This window comes from Diceros bicornis, chromosome 31 (assembly GCF_020826845.1).
Source record: "Diceros bicornis minor isolate mBicDic1 chromosome 31, mDicBic1.mat.cur, whole genome shotgun sequence".
NCBI lineage: Eukaryota > Metazoa > Chordata > Mammalia > Perissodactyla > Rhinocerotidae > Diceros > Diceros bicornis.
Genome location: NC_080770.1, coordinates 4,426,095 through 4,448,621, shown reverse-complemented (window position 1 = coordinate 4,448,621; position 22,527 = coordinate 4,426,095). Strand labels below are relative to the sequence as shown.

The 22,527-nt window shown below is 55.5% G+C and overlaps 1 long non-coding RNA gene across 1 annotated transcript; it reads left to right on the top strand.

The window, feature by feature from the left end:
- Positions 1–254: 254 nt before the first annotated feature.
- Positions 255–4,955, top strand: LOC131394732 (uncharacterized). Its single transcript, XR_009216228.1, has 3 exons — positions 255–952; positions 1,664–1,849; positions 3,595–4,955. It is a non-coding gene; the product is annotated as an uncharacterized LOC131394732 (long non-coding RNA).
- Positions 4,956–22,527: the final 17,572 nt, after the last annotated feature.

Below are 22,527 nucleotides of genomic sequence, written 5' to 3'. Positions count from 1 at the left end.
AGGCGGCGCCGGCCAGCAGGGGGCGCTGCGGCCTGCGGTCGGCTCTGCAGGTGAGAGCCGCGACGGCTCCTCCCGACCCCTGCAGCACCCCCGTGTGCTGGGTGGGGCTGACTTTGATTTTTGAGGCTGTCTTTCATTTAATTCAGGCGGCTGAGCCAGCTGACTCTCCGGGTGAGGTTTCACTCATTGAACCGAGCGGGCAGTGCCAGCAGGGTCCTAGTCACCCTGCTGCCCTGCTGAGCCTACACGGGGCCCCAGGGGTCTCAGGCCCAGAGGGCCAGAAGGGCTTAGCAGGCGACTGTTCTGGATTTGGTGATAGCTGGGATCTTTTTAATTGCCCTAACCTCTTTTCCTGGGGTCGCCCTCCTCCGTCCTCAGCTTGTGGGGTTTGCTCCTTCTGATGGTGGCAAATGAGATTTTCATCATTTCCAAACCCACATCCCAACAGCTAAGGAAATCGTATTCAGCTTGACTTCCGGTCTTTGCGTTATGAAAAGCATCGTTTTTCTTTTCACTGGATGGTTAGAAATTTATGTTATAATCTCAAATGTGCCTTTTACCTCTGTGAGCACTCCCCTGCACCCCTCCCAAGTCCCCCGCCCCCACCCCGTGGTTGAGAAGTACTCTGTAATTACAGAAGCTTCTGGGTGTTGGTAAAAATCTTCACCAGAAAACGAGAACTGCAGTTTCAAACTTGGGACAGAAAGAACTGTAAAGATTTGGATGGGGGGGGCAAGCCACACAGCTGGAGGCTCAGCCCCGTATTTTTGCCCGAATCTGCTAGAACGTGCATCATTTCCCCCAAAGCGTTGTGCTTCACCAAAGCCCATTTTTTCTCCTCTTAGGATCATCGTTTTGACTCCGCCAGCTCAGAAATTGGCAGAGGCCGCATCAGAGCGGAAAAGGAAGACTTTTCTGAGCCTCAGTTTTCTTACCTGTGAAACTGCGAAAGGTACGCTTTTAACCTCCAAACGGGTTAACGTGAGAAGGAGAAAAGATATCTCTATCCATCGCTCGAGAGATCAGTGTTTACATAGAGACTGCCTGGCATAAGTAGGTGTGTAATAGATGGGGTAGCTATCGTTATTTGTTTAAGGGCTACTTTCTGGCTATCTTTGCCACATTTATTATTTGTTTAAAAATATAATGGCAACTCCAGAAAAAGGCAAATCTAATCTATGGCGACAAAAAGCTGATCGGTGGTGGCCTGAGTCAGGGGTTGGGGGTGGGGACCGACTGGAAGGGGCCAAGAGGAAGCTTTCTGGGGTGACGGGGAAGTTCTTTTTCTTGTTTGTGGTGGTGAATAGTAGGCAGTGACATTTGTCAAAACTCATTGAATGGTGCCCTTAAAATTAGGGTGCATTTTATTTTAAATTATGCCTCAATAAAGTTGATTTGGAACATTTTCATTGCAAAAGTAGTACTTTTCTTGGTTGAAAATTTGAAAAATACAGAAAAGCACATGAAGACAGTTTTAAAACCTAGAATATTATGACTGCATTATGAGCCACTGTTGCTATTTGGGTGAATTTCTTCCTCAGACTTTTAAAAAGCATGTACGTATCTTAAAACAAAAAACGAAAAAACTCAGTATTTCAATCGTATCCTCCTTTCCCCCACTTGGCTGTAAACATTTCCCACGGCATTAAATATCTTTCTGCAGCATCCTTCAATCCGGCAGATCTGAGTGGGGTACCACGGGGTCTGCAGTCTGTCTCCGATTGGTGGACATTTAGATTGTTTCCAGTCTCCCCTCCTACATCACACAGGGGAGGACATCCATGAAGACACATCTCACACCTGTCTGCTCGGACGGGGAATTACTGGGCCCCACGGTTTCTCTTCCCAGGTAGGTCCCGTCCACGTGTGAACATCGGATCAGGGTGGGATGTGGCGGCTTTCTCCTGGAATTAAGGAAACTACCCCACTCTGTCCACACTGAGGGCTGCACAGCTTCCTCTAGACTTCTTTGGGTGAGTCTGAGACTGTGTTTAAGTCACAGCCACCAGCAGTCGCCCATGTGGCACAGGAGCTGCGACCAGAAGTCTCTTTTGCTGCTGATTCAGACCCCCAGCCCCAGGGCCTGAGACCCAGGGCCGAGCTCCCCTGTCAGGTGAAGCCTGGGTGTGGTTGTGCCCTTTGTCACATGTGGTGACAGGAGCTGGCAGTTTTTCCAGGGATGCATGAATCCCTGCCAACATGGCTATCAAACCGATTTCTGTACGTGAATTCTATTTCCCACTGATCTCCATCATCAAAACACAAATGTGTCCAATGGAAAATATTTTGACCTGTCGGTGTAGCAACATCATGTAAGAAAGCAGCAATGCTGTCAATGTCACCAGGTTAAAGAAAAAAAAAAAGTAGCTTCATGAGAAAACATTCACAGTGCTAATAGTGATGTCACTAAAAGTCGTAAAATCAAAATATTGAAATTGGAAAGCACTGAAACCTCTGGCCTGCGATTACCAACCTCGTCCTGTCACCCTGACGCATATGAAGCCCTCAGGATGTGCTAGGAATTGTGCTAGGCACTTTGTTATCACATTTAATTTTCACAGCACCCATTTTAAAGATGAGGAAAGTGAGACTCAGAATCTGTCCGTTGCCCAGTGTCACAAAGCTAATAAACAACAGATTTGAGCCCTGTTCTGTCTGAACTCAAGTTGTAAAGCTCTTAATCATTACACTATTTATTTTTTTTAAACTTTATTTTGGTTTTTTTTCCCCCAAAGCCCCAGTAGATAGTTGTATGTCATAGGTGCACATCCTTCCAGTTGCTGTATGTGGGACGCGGCCTCAGCATGGCTGGAGAAGCGGTGCGTCGGTGCGCGCCCGGGTCCGAACCCGGGCCGCCAGCAGCGGAGCACACGCACTTAACCGCTAAGCCACGGGGCGGCCCACACTATATTTTTTAAGAAAGAAAGAAGGAAGAACCAAAACAGACTCTCTTTCGGAAAGTAGAGGCCCGCCCAAGTTCAGATCCTCGGTGAGGGCCAGGACTCTGACTTCCGGTTTCTGCCCACGTGTTTGCCCCGAGTGGTCATCTGAACCCCTGGGGAGATTCCGGCAAGACAGCAGGAGGCCCCCCTTCTAAGTGCGGCCCCGGGTCAGTGGGCTCCACTCCTCCTGTCCCACCTGGCTGGCCTTCCGGCTGCGGTTATTGCTCTGCCCTCTGTCTCCCCCAGCCACGTCTCCACGTAGGTGGAGAGTGCGTCTGCGCAGTTGGCAGCCGCCTCTCGGAGCCTCGTGCAGAGGCTGACACGTGGTCGGTGGTCAGGAAATAATGCAGGGATCCGTTAAAGGAACCAGGAGGTGTTAATGTGGCCGTGAAGTCACTGGATTCATCCGTTTGTCCTTTCCTTGCTCATTCTGTCCACCCTTCCCTGGCTTCCATCACCGAGTTGATTCTTCATCGACCTGCCAGCCCTTTCTGAGCACTTCCGATGGGTCGGACCTCATGAATGGGACTCTCTTCCTGCCCTATGGAACCCCGAGGCAGGGCTCCCAGCTGGGCTGGAGGGGTGTGCTTGGGGCACCCCGAGACGCAGGCAGGGAGGCCCACGTGGGCTGAGGTGGGCATTTCTATTGCAGGATGGTTTGGGCCAGCGGGGGTAGCATAAACAAGAACTGCCTCTGGAAGTCCACAGCCTAACGCTCTCTCCTGGGACTGCCCCCAGTACCATAATGACACTTCGGGGACCACTTCCAGATACCGCCATACCCCTCTCATCCTCACCATGACCCTGAGGACCCTGGGATTCCTTTTGGAGAGAAGTCAGTAGAAGAGAGAGAAACCACCACTGTTGGGCGAGTAAGGGTAGCAACGTCCCCCTGAATCAGATCCCGTCTGTTCGTCTCAGCTCAACCTGAGACCTCGGCTCCGGAGAATGGTCTGCAGTGAGCAAGGCCATTATCTCACCAAATTCCTGCCACGGTGCTGAGGGCGAGCTGTTGACCCATTTGACAGGTGAGAGACCAGGCACAAAGCCGGCTGGCAGTAAAGACCCGCGCTGATGGGTAAGGTAACTGACAGTGAGCAGGCTCCGAGAGGAGCTGAATGAGGTCCCCCAGGGAGCTGGGGGCTCAGGACAGAACTCTTCCCACCAGCCCTGCTGCCCCCCAGGCCTGGGCAGAGACCATCAGGTAGGACAGATATTCCCGGTGGCTAAGCTTATGTGGGCGTTGGACGTGTTATTCCATGTCATTGGAAATGGGTGGACTCAGAATCCTGGCGTTGGACGGGACCTTCGAATGATTTCCTCGAAGCCCCTTATGGGCAGCAGAAACGGCAGGAGAACACACTCTTGTAGCAGCATCCTCTGCCCCCCACCCCAAGGCCCAGTGTGACATTTGATTTGTAATCAAGTCTTTTAAAAAAGAAAACCCCACACTCTGAAAGTTCCTGATTAAAAACACCTGCCCAAGCAGATTGGCCACTGGGGGGCTGGGGGAAAGGGAAGTGGGGACTGACTCTTGACGGGTAAGGAGTTTCATCTTGGGGTGGTGGAAATGTTTGCAACTTGATAAAAGTGGTGGTTGTGAGTGTACCAAATGCCACACTGAATTTTACCCTTTAAAATGGCTAATTTTATGTTATGTGAATTTCACCTCAATAAAAAAAAAAAAAAAAAAACACGTGAAAAGAAAGTATAAAGGACATTCCTGGGACCCTTGGGAAGTTTGAATATGGACTTACCATTGGTTAACGGCCTGAGCAGTGGATAAAGTTCCTGGGTGTGATTCTTGCACTGTGATTCTGTAGAGAATGTCCTCACACTTAGGAGACTCACACCGAAGTATTTAGAAATTAAAGTGTCATATCCACAATTAACTTTCAAATGGTTGAGAAAAATAAATACGTGTGTATGAGAAAGCTAGAACGCAAATGTGGCAAAATGTTGGTAATACGGGTAAAGAGGGTACAGGTGTTCCTATGCTTTCTTGAGACTTCTCTGGAGGTTTGGAATTTTTCTTTTTTTTTTTTTTAAGATTTTATTTATTTATTTTCTCCCACCAAAGCCCCAGTAGATAGTTGTATGTCATAGCTGCACATCCTTCTAGTTGCTGTATGTGGGACTCGGCCTCAGGATGGACGGAGAAGTGGTGCCTCGGTGTGCGCCCGGGATCCGAACCCCGGGCCTCCAGCACCGGAGCGCGTGCACTTAACCACCAAGCCATGAGGCCGGCCCTGGAATTTTTCAAAATAAAAAAATTGAGGGGAAAAAACCCAACCCACCTGCCTGGTACCGGCCTGTGGCTCATCAGGCAGAGCCAGTGGTGGGCATCCGTAGTGGTTTGCAGCCCACACACTGGGCTCCCAGACACGCTCCCGCTGGAGCCCAGCAGGAGCGCCGGGAACGCGTTACGGTTACTGTCATCACCCCATTTCCCAGAGCAGGAAACCGAGGCTCAGGCAGCTCCGTGGCCAACCCACGGTGGCACAGCACAGCCCCGAGGAGGGCGTGGAGAAGTGGGGCTATTTTGGATCTTCTTGGGGCGTGTCTCCTAGATAAACGGGAGTCATGTTGCATCCCTGATGTCACAGGCAGAGGACATATTTTCCGAGGCAGCCGTTCCCTGGGGAATGACCCTGAAGTCTCGTCATTCCCTCAGGAACACTCTTTCCCTCATCCTGCTCCGTGCAAGTAGAGAGTGACTCAGTCTTTTCTGGATTGGCAGCTTCCTTTCCATCATAAGTTATACCTTTTTTTAGCGAGAAATAATTTTTACACACTTGGTGGTTGAGTCTTATTCCAAGTCGGGGAGTCAGCACCCAGTTTGAAGCGGTCGCTCTCGTGTGTGACCTAAGAAGCAAACCCACACCCAGGTCACAGGGAACAGCCCTTTTAGGAATAAAGAGATCTTGAGAAATCCAAGTTCTGCCCAACGTTGCAGAACATTCTGCACTGTTTATTACTGATGATAGTCACCATTTAGTTGAGTGCCTGCTCCGGGCATTCACTGTGTGCATGTGTGTGTATGAGTGTGTGCATGCATACATGTGTGTGAATGCGTGTGTTAGGAGTGTGTGCACACATGAGTGTGTTGCATACGTGTGTACCTTCATATGTGTGTGCATGAGTTCGAGTGCGTGTGCGAGTGTGTGCGCGCGTGTGTGTGTGTGCATGCGTGTGTGATCTGTGGCTCTTGGGCAGCAGCTGCTCTGGGGTGCTAGCTCCGTTTTACAGATGAGTGAATGGAAGCTCGGGAAGGATCCTTGCCTCCCGTGTGGCATTACTATAACTGTCACAAAATGATGATTTATGTGATTTGCTTAATATTTCCCTCTGCCTCGCGTCTGTAAGCTGCACGGCGGGAGGTGTGGAGGTCTTGGTCACCGCTTTACCCCGCCAGGGCCCAGCGTAGCCCAGCATGTAGCTGGCATGTTACATGTATGTTAACTGAAAGAGGAGGGAAGGAGGGGAGGGAGGGAGAGAGGACAGAGGAGAGCGGTGTCTTCGGCCCTCTAGGCTGCCAGCCCTGCCTTTCCGGCAGGTCAGCAGAGACCAGAGGTATTTCGGTTTTGAGGCGTTTAAACAGATGCTCTGGGCTCAGTTCCGGCTAGGGTTTCTGGCTGCACATACCACAGATCAAGGGGGTTGGAGATTCCTTCCAAAGGCTCCGCTGTGTGCCTTGGGACAGGCACTTGACCTGGCTCCCCCATCTAGGAAGTGGGACCAGACACGGCTGCAGAGGGTGGTGTGAGAACGGAGGGGCTCCGGAAGTGACCGGAGGCTCCTGGGGACCCGAGGTGAGCCAGGTCTACAGGGGTTTGGAATGTGGGTGCTGCGCACCTCTGGAGGGCCAGTCCCATTAGCCCTAACCCAGACCTCTCGCTGCGCTTAGGCTGTGACAAAAGAGGCCTCTTCCCAAAGCACCGTCCAGGACTGCTCTGGACCTGGAGGCTCTGCCAGTTGACTCCCAGGCCGGCCATCCTTTGCCTCACCACTCAGTCCCCACGGGGTTGTTGCAGCTCTGCCCTCCACCCCAGGATGGCCCCTCGGCTCTCAGGTGACACCCTCTCCCTTTCTGTTTCCCCACCATCTACAGGACGTAGCACGTGTGCAACGGCCTGACCCAGGCCACGTGCTGGATCTCCACACAGCCCCATTTTACGGACAGGGAGACTGAGGCACGGGGACAGGCGGCCAGCTGGCCCTCACCAGTAGAGGTGGAGGGGGCTCCCAACCCTTTCTGCACCCCTGCCCTGTCCCCTTTTGTCAATCCCATAGCCCCTGCCCCATTCTTAGCCTTTCCCACGGAATCCACCCACAGGCCCTTGTGCAAGGCTTGACTTCACCCCCATCTTACTCTAGAGCATCCTCAGTTAATTTCTGATTGTGGATCTGGACCTCTGAGGCCCCTGGGGTCTCATGTTTTCTGGGGAGGGGTCGACAGCTTTCAACATATCCTCCAGGCCGCTGTGACCCCAGGAGGCCAGGAATCAGTTCTGCGGGCGGCTGGTTCCTCTTCACCCGAGGCCGGCCTTGGAGGTGGCCTGGCGATGTTAGCCGTGCACGGGCCTCTCCGCACTGTGGGAAGCTCGGTGCTGGTATCTTTTGACAGGACTTCAAGCCCTGATCCAGCAGCGGCCATGTAGTCGCTCCAGGAAGGTTGCAACATCTCCGTCTGCGAGCAGAGCCTGGGGCTTATTCTCTAAGGGCAATGGGAAGGCAGAAATGAAGGCGCATTCCTGTCTAGCCTCATTCAAGAGCGGCTCAGCTAGCCAACCCTGCCTGACTCCCTGCAGGTGTCGGTATTGGGAGAGGGGTGTCCCCTGCAGAGAGGCTGGCCGGGCAATGATGGGGACACGTCACCAGCATAGAAAACTGCGCTCTCCTGGGCAGAGCTTCCTCTCTTGTATTCAGCGTCTGATTCCCACGATTTTTGTTTGTTTTAAGGGTTCCTTCTAGAAGCTTCCTCACGAGACAGTTGGAGTCACGGTCTCTGTTCCTCTTGAACTCGGGACCAATGACCCCGAACGTGTTTATGCAGCCTCCCTGGTGAGACTTGGCCGAGCTCTGGCTTCTCCGCCTCGTTCAGACGTGGGGTCTGTTGCCGGGGGGTGGCCAAAGCCGAGGCACCTCATGCAGCCCCTGAAGGGCCCCAGAGACCTCCCCACCCACGAGGGACACAGGCCAGTTTCCGAGGGGTAGCAACGTGTTATTCTCGTTCCATCCTCTTTGACTCTATGTTGCCCCGGACCACCGACGATCAGCCTCTGTGAGAACAGCAATGGCCACTTCCTGGGCACCTGCTATGTGCCAGGCTGTGACCCCAAACCCTCTCGCCAACCCCAGAGGGGGTGGGTGTTCCTGCCAAGGCCACACAGCTCTTAAGCGGCAGGGTTGAGATTTTAAGACAGAACCACTGGACTCCGCATTAGTGTCCTGTGGCTGCTATAACAGATGACCCCAAACTGGGTGGTTTAAGCAACAGAAATCTGTTCTCTCACAGTCTGGAGGCCAGAAGTCTGAGATCAAGATGTCAGCAGGGCTGGTTCCTCCAGGAGACTCTGATGGAGGCTCCTTCCACATGCTGGCTCCAGGCGTTCCTGGGCTTGTGGCCGCATCCCTCCAGCCTCTGCCTCCATTTCCGCGTGGCCTGCTCCTCTGTTCCCTTCTCTGTCTCAAATCTCCCCCTGCCTCCCTCTCAGAAGGACACCTGTCATTGGGTTCAGGGCCCACCTGGATAATCCAGGATGATCTCACCTTGAGATCCTTAACTTAATTCCATCTGCCAAGACCCTTTTACCAAACAAGGTCACATCCACAGGTTCCAGATGGACGTAACTTTTGGGGACACCCCATCAGCCCCGCATCAGCAGGCTCCATGTCAACGCTTGTCCCACCACAGCACACTGACCCCAGTCTGAGATAGCTCCTTCCTTGCCCCGAGAGAGGGATAGTGGGTGGCTGGTCCCAGAGAGTCCTCCAGCAGAGGCGGGAACACACTTCTGTGCGTGTGTGTGTATGTGTGTGTGTGAGTGTGAGTGAGTGTGTGTGTGTGTGTGAGTGGTGGGATAACGGCAGTCTCTGGGCAGAGGTGGTTTGGAGAGAGCTAGCAAGCCCAGATGCCCCCGAGGCTGGCCTTAGAGAGTCGTCTTGGCAGAGGGCCAGGGATGCTTCTCAAGGTTGGTTCATAAGGGGCTCTGCTCCAGGCACCCTGGGGGCCGATGGGGCTCATTGGCCTAGCTCCTCACCTGGCAGGCTTGCAAAGTCCCCCTCCACCCTCGGCACATTGCCAACAGGCAAAACCCCAGGGAGAGTCCCTGGGCCTGAAACAGATGGAAATGTGCAATGAGAAGGAGCTGGTTAAACAGTGAGGAGCATCCGGCTAAAATTGTCACTAAATAAGGCTGAGTAAGACAAGCAGGACCCGGCGAAATACACAGGAAAATTTTGATTTTGTAAAAGAAAAAAAAAAGAACAAAAGCTTGCCTAGAGGTACATTTTTAAAAAGTTGAGAGATTTCACCCATTTTATTTCCTGTTTTTAGACACCTCTGCCTTTCCCTACATTTTCTACACTGGAGATGGATCACTTCTGTAATCACAACACAGAAGCCATGAACTCAGTTGACGATATTTTTCAGACGTTCGCTTGGGGCCAGCAGACAAAGGATTCCGGCAGCGTGGTTGAGTGACCCCGATCTGTCACCGAAATGCCGCGTCAACAGCGAGTGACCACAAGTGGGGACGTTCGTGCGGCTTCAGTGGTCAAAGGTGTGCAGACAGTGCTGTCTTACACGTCCCCCAGTGTCACCTTCCTCCCAAACAAATCCCCGGGCTGCTGCACAATGGCCTTCTACTCAGGCTCCTCCAGCCGGAACCTTCCCGACGTTCCTTAGAGGGTCAGAGGAGCTGCCCTCTGGGGATGGAATCCGCACCCGCTGGGCTGCCCGGCCGCCAGAGGCTGTGACCTCCTTGAGGAGCCAGGCTCCGGGGCCACTCTGTGCTGGTGAAGGGGGCTTTTAACGTTTCAAATGCTTTCACAGCTCACACTGGTGCCTGCTCCAAAGGGCTCCATGAAATTCTCGGGGACCCGTCAAACCCGGCGAGTCCTCGAGCACTTTGATTTACGGGACAGATGTTTGCCAGCTGACACTTGGAGGGACCGAGGGAGGAGGGGCGGAATTAAATAAGAATGGGGTGTGAGCTCCCAAAAGGTGGCATCTCTCCGCTCTAATTCCTTGACGCCCAGTGTGGTTCAGAGGTCGGGGCTGTTAATGGGCAGGGAACAAATTGGGGGCTGCCACCTGTGGTTCTTCCAAGGGGAGGAGGGGGACCCCCTTTATAGTTCAGGGGTAGGCTTCCTTGGAGGCCGGCAGAGCCCTGGCCCCTGGGTGTGCCATTGACTTGCTTTGTGATGAGCCCTGGCCTCTGAGCCTCAGTTTCCTTGTCTGTAAAACAGGGCTGCTTTGAAGAGTCAATGAAATGCTGCATGGAAACACCCTGCACAGTGCTCGGCACACAGTGGGTGCTGCTATTTTCTAGTTGTATCTCCCAGAACCCAACCAGGCCACTGGAGGGCTAAGCATTGCCCCCCAAGGGCTTCCTTCATGATGCAGATACTTCTAGGAAGGATGGAACGGACAGACACCCAGGCCTTAGGAGGCTTTGTTTATTGGCTTCCTGGTCTCTGTGAGTTGGAGGCCCTGCTACAAGGCCGCTGCACACAGTGGCATAGGCTGCGTACTGCACAACTCCACAGACCCTGGGGTAATGCAGTATGGCAGTCCTGCCTAGAAAACTGGGGGTTCAACCAAAGGGGTGGGGTGGAGGAGAGCACAGGAGCCAGAATACCTAACTTTTAGCCCCAACGCAACACAACATGACTTCTTTATTTGTGTGTCTATTTTCTTAGCAGGCTTCCCCCGCACGTGACTCGTGAGAGCGGGGACCTCGCCCACCCCGAAGACCGCTGTTCCTCCAGCCCCTAACCCCACACTCGGCGCAGCGTAGCTGCTCCACAAGAGTCTGTGGCGTGAATGAAGTCAGGGGTGGCGTGAAGCCGGACAAAGGAGGACTTAGCCGAGGTCCAGGCCAGCCCAACGTTCCCGAGGAGGGTGGATAAACCGCCTTTCCTCTGTGTGCCCCCCGCCCGCTTCTCTCCCTGTGCTGGAGAAAGGTGTGCACGGGAGGGAGGAAGAAGCAAGAGGCGAGGGCGTGGCTCAGGCCGGGTCAGAGATGCCGCAGCCGCCAGCCTGTCTCTGACCTGGAGGAGAGCAGTGAGGTGACGGCCTTCTTCTCAGGAACCTCTCTGTGCCCGGGTTCGCAGCAGCTGAGGGAAGACCACGGGACCCCCAACGCAGACCCTCAATGCAGAAGTGTATGCACGGGGGCTTCCAACTCAGGGCCAACACGAACCCAGCATGATGGGAAGAAGGAGGAAGTAGCCAGGATGCACCAGCTCTGGGCGTGGGGCTCACTGCAGGCTCTGCCCGTCTTCCTCTCATTCCTTTTTTTCTAATTCCCAAATTTTCTCTAAAAACCATGCAGTACTTTTATCATGATTTTTTAAAAACCTGGTTGGAGGAAAGGGAAAGATCACATAAGTGTGCAAAAATATATATGTGAGTAAATGTGTTATATTCTTGCTCATCATAGTGGAAATTGAAACCAACCTCCATGTTCAACTCTTGGGCACGGTTTGGTACCCAAACCGTGGGCGGCCAGGCCAGTCAATAGGAAGGTGCGTTTGCAGAAGTTCACAGCACTTAATAAAACCAGGCTTCAGAACGACACCTGATGATAAAACAACATGCCCACGGTGACATAATTAAACAATAGAGAAGGTATAGAATGAAATGTAAAAGTAACACCCCACCCCCTATTCTCCATGGTCCTATTGCTAACAGATTTTGGTGTATGTCTCCTTTCTGAAGTATTCTCTGTACATACAAGTGTTGATAGGGGAGGCTTCTGGGTTTCCATCTGTGCAGGCACATGCTGACCCTGTTTTTCCATCTCAAACGTTTATACATAGAGGCAGAGCAAAAGTCAGCTTAAAAATACAGGTTAACATCATTTGGTGAAGGGGACGGTCTGCGTGCGTTAGACCCACACTTCCACTGCCAGCCACATTCCCCTCATGATGTATCGTTCTGAGCAGCTACTGTCCTATGGCCCTAAATGGAAACCATCCAAATGCCTCTCCAGGGGGCGGTGGATAAAGGAATCCTAGCACATTCACACGGTGAAATATTATACAGCAAAGGAAAATGAATGAACTACAAGTTCACCTGGCCACGTGAATAAATCTCATGAACAAAATGAAGCAGGAAAAGGCAAGACACATGGAGAAACTAAATGACATTCTTTAAGAGGCGTGCCCAGGTTAAAGTAGGGAAATTATTATTGCAGAAGTCAGAACGGTGGTTAGGTCGGAGAGAGGAGGCTGGGCTGGGGCTCGGGGGTGAGAGGGAGAGTGTCGCTCAGGTCTGTCTCTTGGTCTCGGTTCTGTGGGTCTTTGCTTTCAAACGATTAGTGAAACTGTGCTGTGTCCTCTATGCCCTTTTCAGTGTGTATGTGATGTTCCACGATGGAAGAAGGCAAAAGGCTTCAAGGAGAGGCTCCAAATAGTAGCTTATCTCTGGAAGGTGAGATCCTGGGTAATTTCCACTTTCATGTTAATAAAATCATAACCATTCACTGAGTGCTTGACATCTGTCATCTAATTCAATCCTCACCACAATTTTGAGAAGTGATGTTTATTACTCCGCTTTTCACACCTAAGGAGCCCGAAGCACAGAGAAGTCGATCGTGTTACCTGGAGAGGTGGGATTCACGCTCCATCCTTCTGGACAGCCGTGCGCTTGGATGGTTTTACTTCTGTGGACACTGCCAGCAAAGCTGTGCGGGAGGAAGGGAAGCGCCAAGGCTGGGCCGGGCTCGGGGCTCCAGGTGGCAGGGCCTGGGATTCCCTGCCTGGCCCGGACCCGGGGGCCAAATGGCGGGGCCACGGGGGCTTCAGGGCCATCCCGGGGGCCTGTTCCCTTCTTCATTGCTACAAGCAGGTTGTAAAGCCCTTTGGGGGCCAATTGGCACCAGGGCAGGGAATTGCACCCTCGAGGTAGTTCGTGACCCATAAATTGCCCTGAGGTGGGAGGCAGCTGGGAGGCCCCGGGAACAATGCGGCCAGTTCACTGGGGGCTGTTACCTTCAGAGGTGAGCATTCCACAGGGTGATGGCCCTCACCCAGTCCCGGGAGAGAACCTGGAGCAAAGGTACGCTGGATGGGACCTCAGGGACTGGGGGGCGGCCGTGCCTCCAGGCGCCTCAGGATGCTGAGAGTGGGTGCGCGGACTGGGAGCCTCATGGAGGGGGCCCCTTCCCGGGGGCTGGAGCCGAGGCTCCTCAGGCCCGCAGCACAGGGGGTTTAGATTTCAGAGCACACACATCAGAGGGCCCACATCAACCGTGCACGCCTTCCAGGTGTCGATAAACCACCAGGAGCATCGGCGCTGGGAGCGGGCCTTGTGAACGTCTTAGATTGAGGTTACCCAAACGTACCGCTAGCACCTGCCTGCCTGCCCGTTGTGCACAGAAACACCCAGGGCGTCCTGACTCCACCGGTAGCCTCAGTGCCCAATGTCGTGCTCACAGGGCACCTACTGTCTGCTACATCCTGGCTGTCCCGACGTTTAAGGGATGGGGGGGAGCCTCGCAAGCTCGTGTTTCTGAGGGGGAAACTGAGGCCCAGAGAGCAAGCGTGGCTCATCTGAGGCTGTATCTGTGCTGCGGCCAAGCGGGGCTTGGGACCCAAGGCCCCTTCCCTCCTACCACGACCAGCGGCCCCCACTAGCCCACAAGGTGTCTTTGTGCAGCTGAGAAGGAGGTGCCCTCACTCTGGGCAGACGCAGCCTGGCACCCGGGCATGCAGCTTGGCAGGCAGGCTGGACTTCAGCCAGGAGGAGCCCTTGTGCAGGGCACAACATGCACAGCTGTACAGGGCAGACCCGTGAGTACGCGTCTTCCCTGGCTTTTCCCCCTGAGCTGGCACAGCAGAGGGGCTCTGAATGCGGGGCTGGCTGGCACCCTGGCTCTACCGCTGACTGACTGCAAGCTGACCTATGACACGCCAGTGGAACACACCCGACTTCATAGGGTTGTTTCGAGGATTGAAGAGCCGCGTCAGGTGTTTATGCTGCGCCACCTCAGAGGCTGGACACTGCTTCTTTCGATGCTGAATTGGCGGTCAGGGGAATGGGAGCTAGTGCCAGGCCCTGGGCCCTCAGGCCATCTCCCAGACAGAGCAGAGCCTGATGCAGATGCATGCCTCCTCCTCTTGCTCCCAGCAGGCGGCCCAGACTGTCTGTCCAGGCCAGGCCCCAGGGACGTGGCCGCTAGGGCGTGAGTTCCATTCGCCCAACGCCTGCTCTGCACTGGGGCTGCTAAGTGACCCTGCCACCCTTAAGGAGGGCTGACGAGTGGGGCAGGCCCAGAACGATGAATCCAGCAATGGGTGGTCGGGGTAATGGTGGGGAGTATGCCCTGGGGGCTGAGAGAGCCGAGCCCACCCGGGCTGATGAGAGGCTGGAGAACTGGAGGAGGGAGTGTCCTACCGCTGCAGTGACAGGTGTCAGAAAGAGCTGCCCTCACTCCGGGCAGATGCAGCCCGGCACCTGGGCGCGCAGGGTGGCGGGCAGGCCGGACTTTAGCCAAGAGAAGCCCTTGTGCAGGGCACAACCTGAGCAGCTGTACAAGGCAGACCTGCCCAGACTTGTGCACAAGACGGTGCACTCCCGTGTGTGTGTGTGCATGCGGGTGCATTTCTCTGGGCAGCCTGCTCATCACTTGCATCAGATTCTCAAAGGAGTCTGTGACCTCCCAAAACGAGGATCACCAGAACGATGGGGGCTCTTGGCAGCTCCCTGAGCCAGCTAAGCTCAGCAAGTCCTCTCCAGCCCCGTGTGTCTCGTGGCTGTGGGGAGACACAGTGGCTGCAGACCCCCCAGGAGCTGGGACTCTCTGTTCTCCATGTGTAGAAAGAACAATGCACCATCCTGTCATATAACCCTCAGAGCAACACTCCAACATGGCAGGTCCTGGGGTCACCTTCATTTTGGAGACGAGGAGACTGAGGCTTGGAGGGGTTTGCAGACTTGTCCGGGCCAAGCAGCCGAGAGGTGGAACTTGGCAGTGACAGTGCCTGGCTCCTGCCAGCTGAGCCTCACGTCCATGGCAGACGGCACTGCGGCTCTGGCTGGGCTGCGTGTCTACACGGGTTTCTGTACCCCGGGAGCCGACGTTTGCAGAGGCGCAGAAGGAAACAGTGCGCAGCACACTGGCTGCAGCGGGCAGTTCTGACAGCTCGAGGCACGTGAGGGCCCTCTGTACACACACCCCGCGCCCTCCCTGCTCTGCCGTTTATACCCAGGCCCTCAGGGCTGAATCGCCAGGGTCGAGTTTAAGAGCTGAGGGTCAGAGGTTGCCCAGGCACCCATGCCAGGCCAGAGGGCTGACCTTTATGTGACCAAGTCGAAGGACCCTGGGACCCCGGGGAGGGGCTTCAGACCCCTGGCCGCCATCTGAAATGCTGCTGGGGGTTGATCCTAATCGCCCCTAATTTAGGGGCCAAATGGCCAATTAAGGGGCCGTTTGAGAGTCAGAGAAGCAGAAGATGACCCGAGGAGACAGATGAAGGCCTGCCGTCGGGTTCACAGGTTCAGCCCGGGAGGGATGGCGGTGCCTCGTCTTCTGGCATCAGGGAGCCTGAGGGCCTGTCGTCCCCAGACCCACAGCCGCGGAGGGCTGACTGGGCCGCGAGGCCACCGGAGTCCCAGTGGCCACCTTCCCTGGGCTCCCTACGCACCCAGCGCCCTGCGCCGTGCCTCACTCCCGTCTCCTCGGTGGGCGTTCGATCCGTCCTAGGTGCTGGGGACTCGTCAGAACCAAGACCTGCCCTCTGGAGCTTCAGTCCTAGTGTGTGTGTTTGGGAGTGTGTGCAAGTGTATGTGTGAGCATGTGTGAAAGTTGTGAGAGTGGGAGTGTGACTATAAGTGTGTGAGTGTGTAAGAGAGTGTACAAGCATGTTGAATGTGTGTGTAAATGACAGTGGGTGTGTAAGAGTGAGCAAGCGAGTGTGTGAATATGAGTGTGAGAGTGTATGCATGTGACTGTGCACACGAGTGTAAATGTGAGTGAGTTTGAGTGTGAATGTGTGTACACGTGTGTGGTGCTAGTGGATCTGGAAGAAACAGTGACAACACACAGCAAGCGGAATACATCAGATGGTGCCACCTTCCCAAACTTAGTGGCCTCCAACAACCTTCTTTTTGCTGGAAACCCTGTGTCGGGAATTGGGGACCCTGCCAGTGTCTGCTCCCGTGCCACTAGGCCCCCCTGGTGACCCACGGACAGGAGGAGAGGAGGCCACACAACTGCCCTCCCGTGTCTGTGCCTGGGGGCCTCAGCTCCCCGTGGCCCCTCTGGGGGCCTCCCCTCCCATCCAGGGCCTCAGTCTCCCCGAGGTTTCTCCCCACAGTGAGGCCTCTTCCCACCTGAACCCGGAGTCCGGGGCGTTCAGGGCAGACGTGTGGGCCTCACCTCTGGAGGGCATTGTGTGGACATCTTGGAAACAATCCACCCGGGGGTTATTCGTCTACACTGGGGTCCTGGGGGCTCCTGGCCAGGAGACACTGTGCAGAGAACTGGGGTAAAGGAGGGATATGCCCAGAGGCCTCGGGAGAGGGTTCAGGGAACCCTCAGGTCTAGGAGTGGGAAGGAGGCGGGAGTGAAGAAAGGAGGATGGGGTGGGAGAGGTGGGGGCGAGGGGGCACAGGGGCTGCCCCTTGTAAGGTCTTGGGGACTCGAAAGAGCGCTGGCTTTTGCTGTGAGGTGAGGGGCCCTGGAGGGTTAAGTCCGGGAGGGCGCGGCCCGGCCCAGGGAGGGAATCCCCAGGGAGGAGGCGCAGGTGCTCGGACACGGAGGCTCCGATGGTGGCAGGCTGGGGGGGGCGGCGGTGGTCAGAGGTCCATCAGGATGAGAGTGAGAAGGGGCCACTGTGTGTGGCAGTGCACAGGCTCAGGGTTCTGGGGAGGCGCTGGCCTGGCCGCGTGGGTCCACGGAGAAGGGGAAGGAGGCACCCAGCCCGCACAGCCCGCACGGCCCGGTGGTGTCGCTGGAGGAACAGATGCCACTGGAGGAGTGAGGTCAAGGGCCGGGGGCTGGTCTGTGAGAGCACGTCTGCTGCTGAGGGGACAGCCCAGGAGAGGGGAGGAAACGGGGTGCAGGGGAGAGGGACCAGGAACGGAGAGCCATGTCCTAGAGCCTTATCCTGGAGCCGGCAGGAGGGGAGGACGGGACGAGTGAGGGAAGCGGCTGCCACCGAGAGACATGACGACAGCTTCAGAGGCCAAGGGTCTGGGCCCAGGGGCAGGAGGTAGGAGGGGAGGGAGGAGAGTGGCCGTGCACACAGGTTCCCTTCCGAAGGCTCGGTTGTCTCTCTGTGAAATAGCGACCGCCGGTTATCAGGTGAGACTGAGGAGAAGAGGGATGATGGGAAAGAAGTTCTACAAGGTTCTACAGACCAGGATGCTGCAGCTCAGGGAGGTTGGGTCACTTGCCCAAGGCCATGAAACAAGGAAGGCAGCACGTGGGGCCAGCCCCGGTGGTTAAGATCGGTGCCCTCCGCTTTGGCAGCCCGGGTTCGGTTCCGGGCATGGAACCACACGACTCGCCTGTTAGTGGCCATGCTGTGGTGGCGGCTCACATCAAAGAAAAAAAAAAAAAGAGGAAGATTGGCAGCCAATGTGAGCTCAGGGCGAATCTTCCTCAGCAAAAAAAAAAAAGAAAAGAAGGGCAGCAAGTGGACTGGGCGTCACTCTCTCGGCAGGAGACTGTCCCTGGAGAGCTTCGGAGTAGAGCTGCAGGGGGATGATGGAGGCCCCCTGCCTGTCCCAGCCCCTCCTCGATGGGTCCCAGCCTCTGGGTCCCCTCACTGTGTCTTTACTCCTGGCGGGACTCTCGGCCATGAGGCAGGCATGGGGACAACCAGTCTCGGCCTTGGATTCCCCTGGCATCAGTCGAGCGTGGAGGAGAGGCAGACCCCAGCTCGGGAGTGGAAGATTCGGGCACCCACCAGGTGAGGTTACCTATGCCACCCACACCCTATAGACACGTGCTGTGCGCGCCCCTCCTGCGTGCATCGGGGCTCCTGGGGGCAGAAGCCACAGGGTGTTCAGCCCACGCGGCCTAGCTTTGCGCACAGTGGGTGTGCCCTGGGCGCTTTCTGAGTGGATGAGCGGATGGGTGAATGAATGAATGGGAGGGGCAGAGGTGGGGCTCGGTGGAGAGGAAGGAGCAGAGGAGTCCCAGCTCTGCCACTCTGTGGCTGTGTAATTTGAGTGACCAGCTGTCTGGGGGGATTGACAGGGTCCCCAGGACAAGGGACTTCCACTGATAAGACTGGGAAGAGGTGGTAACCCTGGTTGTGACATAACCAGTGAGCCTCAGTGCTCCCCTGTTGTAAACCAGGGATCACAGCACCTGCCGCCCAGGGCCATGCCCAGGAATCTCCCGGAAAACACCCACATCCACAGAGAGAGGGACCCTCAGTCCATCTCCACCCGTATACAGAGGACCTCTCAGTCAATGCTTAAACCAAGCTCGGCCAGGAAACACCACCTCCTGGCCCTCTAAACACACACACACACACACACACACGCACCCCTGAGCCCCAGACGAAGGCTTTCCTTTTCTGAGTATGACAGGTCTCTCCCAGCCCACCTGCTGACGGGGGTCTCCAGATAAATGCAGCCCAAGAGTGGCCTCCAGTCCTGGCCACTGGATAGGCAGAAGGAGGCCTGGTTTGGCCCAGGGCCCACCCCCATCTCTGCCTGTGACCAGCCCACGCCCCAAGGACTTGGGGACCAGTGGGATCTCCCCATCCCCGCCTGCTCCCTGAGCTGTCAGAGGCTCTGGGGTCTTGGGGCCTTATCTGTTGCTCTGTGATTGAAAGTGATTTGTTTTGGCTGAAAGTGATTTGTTTTCCAGGCTAATTTAATTATCCCCTGGGGGGCTTCCTACCTGCCCCCCCCTCGCCAGGCCGCTCCCCATTACCATCAATTACCATAAAGTCCCTCTTCAAAGGGTAGGACCCTCCCCCCTAGGTCAGCCCATTAGGGCAGGGCTGAGCCCCTGTGGGCTGCAATAAACTTTCTGCTGTTAAATGACGGCTGAGTGTCAGACACTTGTGATGGGGGGCTGGGGCCGGGCCTCTGCAGCTTGTCACAGTGAGATGGCTGCTAATTGGGAACCCCAGGTCTCTGCAAGGTTTTGTGCGGCTCAGCCCAGCCCCCACCACCAGAGCCTGGAGGCAGCACCCAGGGTCACCGCTCCCCTATATTAGGCCCCGAAAGCGGGCAGGCCCTTAGAAACAGTCTCCTGGATCTTCTCAACAACGCACGAGGCGGGTAATTTGTACCCATTTCACAGAGAAGGAAACTGAGGCTCAGAGAGGTGAGAGGACCTGCCCAGGTCACCCGCAGAGCAAGCAGACGAGGACAGGATGGAGAGCAGGGACCGAGCACCTCCAGCCCCAGCACGCGACGATGAACATGTGACTTGCCAGGTGTGCGCCCAGCATTTCAGCCTCAGGGTGTTCGTGGGGCACACACCCAGGGGAATCAGGCCCCCAGCTCGTGGGCCAGATCTGGCAGTCCCAGTGCCCTGCACAAACATCTCGGCTCCAAAGGGAATCAGGGAGCAGAGGGTGAGAAGGGTCTGGAGCGGGGCCTCCGCGGATCAGACGTTTCAGGAGCGGCCGAGACCTCAGGAGGATGCGGCGGCAGGCACGGCCCTGGCAGGCATCTGAGCGCGGGGAGGAGCCGTGACTTTACTGGGGGACAGCTGGTGTCCAGCCCCTGCCAGCCAGTCCCCACGCTGTCCAGGCTCGGGGGCGTCGGGGTGATGACGCCCCTGTGCTTTCTCCAGCTCTTCCCGGGGAGCCGGCGCATCTTCTGAGACCTTCTGCAGAGGCTCGCAGCCCCGGCCTCGGGTGCCCGCTTAGCTCTGTACGAACATCAAGAGTCCATTAGGAAAAGGGAAAGAAAGGAGAGCTGGGCCTCTTTCTGGCCCTGCACCCGGAGTCCGCCTTCCGCTACAGCGGGGACCACTCGGGTGGTGCCAGGAGAAAAGAATGAGGACCTTTCATAGACAGCGCTGGCGGGCTGCAAGCGCACGGAAGGAATGCAGGGGACCGGTGACCTTTCGCGGGAGAAATTCTCCCTTCTCAGCCCGCCCAGCGCTCTGCTGCCTTTTCCTGGGGCTTTTCCAGGGTTTTCCTCGGAACCACTTCCTCTTCCTCCAGTTGGAACGTCTGAGAAGGAGAGGCTTCTATCTGGGGACCCCCCGGCTGGGGTGCGGGCCAGGGACCTTCTCCGGTCTCCCTCCTTGAAGATGAAACGTGCCGGCGTCTGGCGTCAGCTTCTTACCCCGGAGTGTAGACTTTCTCCTGGCAGATGGAGACCCGGTTCTGCTGCCCACCGCCTCCCCGCACCAAAAGGAGCGTTCACTGGGAGGGGGCGCTGGTGCACTTGGCGGTGGGATGGGGAGGGCCCAAATATACTTCGCAGCGCTAACGGCAAGATGAATCACAGTTTCTTTGGTTTCTTGACCAAACTTTTGGAGTATTCACGGGATGGCTGATGTTTCCATGATCTCCTACTACACGGCAAACCGCCCTAAAGCTCAGGGGCTTAAAACATCCATCATTTATTCGTTCACCATTCTGCAGTCCAGGCAGGGCGCAGCAGGGACGGCTCATTTCCACGCCACCTGGTGGGCTGGGCCTCTGCCGTATGGGGGTGCCTCCTACCCGGAGCTCAGCTGGGGCTGGAACATCCAAGATGGTTTCACCCCCACGGCAGTGGCCTCCGCTGGGCTGGCAGCACAGGCTGGGGCTGCATGGGCTTCTCTCTCTCGTGCTGCATGGCCTTTTCAGCAGGGTAGCTGGGCCCCTTGGCAGGGTGGCTCAGGGCTCCAAGAGGAGGATGGTGGAAGCTGGCAGAGCCCTTAAGCTTGGCATGGAGCTGGCCCAGGGTCACTTCCACCGCATTCTTTTGGTCTAAGCAAGTCCCAGGCCAGCCCTGACTCGAGGGAGAGGGAAATAGACTCCCCATCATGATGGGAGGGGCAGCAAATAATTCGTGGTTTGGGGCATGTTTCCAAGGACCTTCCATTTGCATGGCCGATGGCTTATACTTTTGGCAGGTCTCCCACCTTGCCCACAGTATGTCCCCCTGCGGCCTCCCACTCCTGGGTGTTGCGGAGGCCCCTCCAGAGGGCATGCTCCTCCATTGCATTGACCTTACACCGAGGGAGGGAGTTAGCATGAGGCTTACAGAGAGGGCCCCACTACAGTCGGATCTTGGCCCCAGTGGGAAGGTCCAAAAGGCCAAAGATAGGTGGGGCGGAGGAGAACCAACTCGTCTTGCCTTGGCTGCGAGAGCAGAAGGACCCAGGACGGCGGGTGGGGGCAAGGCTGCACTCCAGCATCATCCATTTTCTGAAAGGTGGGTTGGGTCCCTGCCTCAGGCTCTGCCTTGACTCGGCTACTGTTTCAGTTCTGTTTTTCAAAAGTCTCCAAATAACCAAGACTTAAGTCAGAAGTTTGCTTCTGTCTCGTGGAACGGGACAGGACTGTGGCTTAGCTCCAGGGGATCTCTCTGAGGCCCGGGATCCTCCTGCGCTGTTGCTCCCCCGTCCCCAGACATTTTGTCCTCACCTGTGCGTCTACAAGACGGTTCAGCCGTGCAACCACATTTCAAGCAGCAGGATGTGCAAACGAGAGAAAGATCGTGACAAGACATTCCCTTCTCTTTAGAGACACCATGCGGAAGTCATCTCGGCTCACGGCCCATGGGTCAAAACTTTGTCACCTGGCCATGTAGCTGCGTGGGAGGCTGGGAGGTGTAGTTTTTACTCTGGGTGGCCACGTGCCCTGCTCAAAACTGGGGATTCTGGGGCCGGTCTGGTGACATAGTGGTTATGTTCACTTGCTCCACTTCAGCAGCCCGGGGTTCACTGGTTTGGATCCCGGGTGTGGATCTACGTACCACTTATCAAGCCATGCTGCAGCAGCGTCCCACATATAAAGTAGAGGAAGATGAGCACGAATATTAGCTCAGGGCCAATCTTCCTCAGCAAAAAAGAGGAGGATTGGCAACAGATGTGAGCTCAGGGCTAATCTTCCTCACCGAAAAAAAAAAAAAGTTGAGGATTCTATTCCTTTACAGCAGAGATGTTCACTTATTTTGAATTATGGATCCTTTTAGCGCCCAACAAAGACAATGACCCCTTCTCTGAATAATATTTTTAGATGTTTAGAGTAAAATGCATAGGCTGACAATGGTAACCAATTATACTAAAATGCAGTTACCAAAATGTATTTGAAAAATAAATTTGTGATTTAGTAAAATCCATGCTTCTTTATTGATACATTAAATAGCAAGGTCTCACAGTGGATCACATACCCACCATCATTTTGAAGTGGAGTCGAGGATAATTGACATCTCCAGATT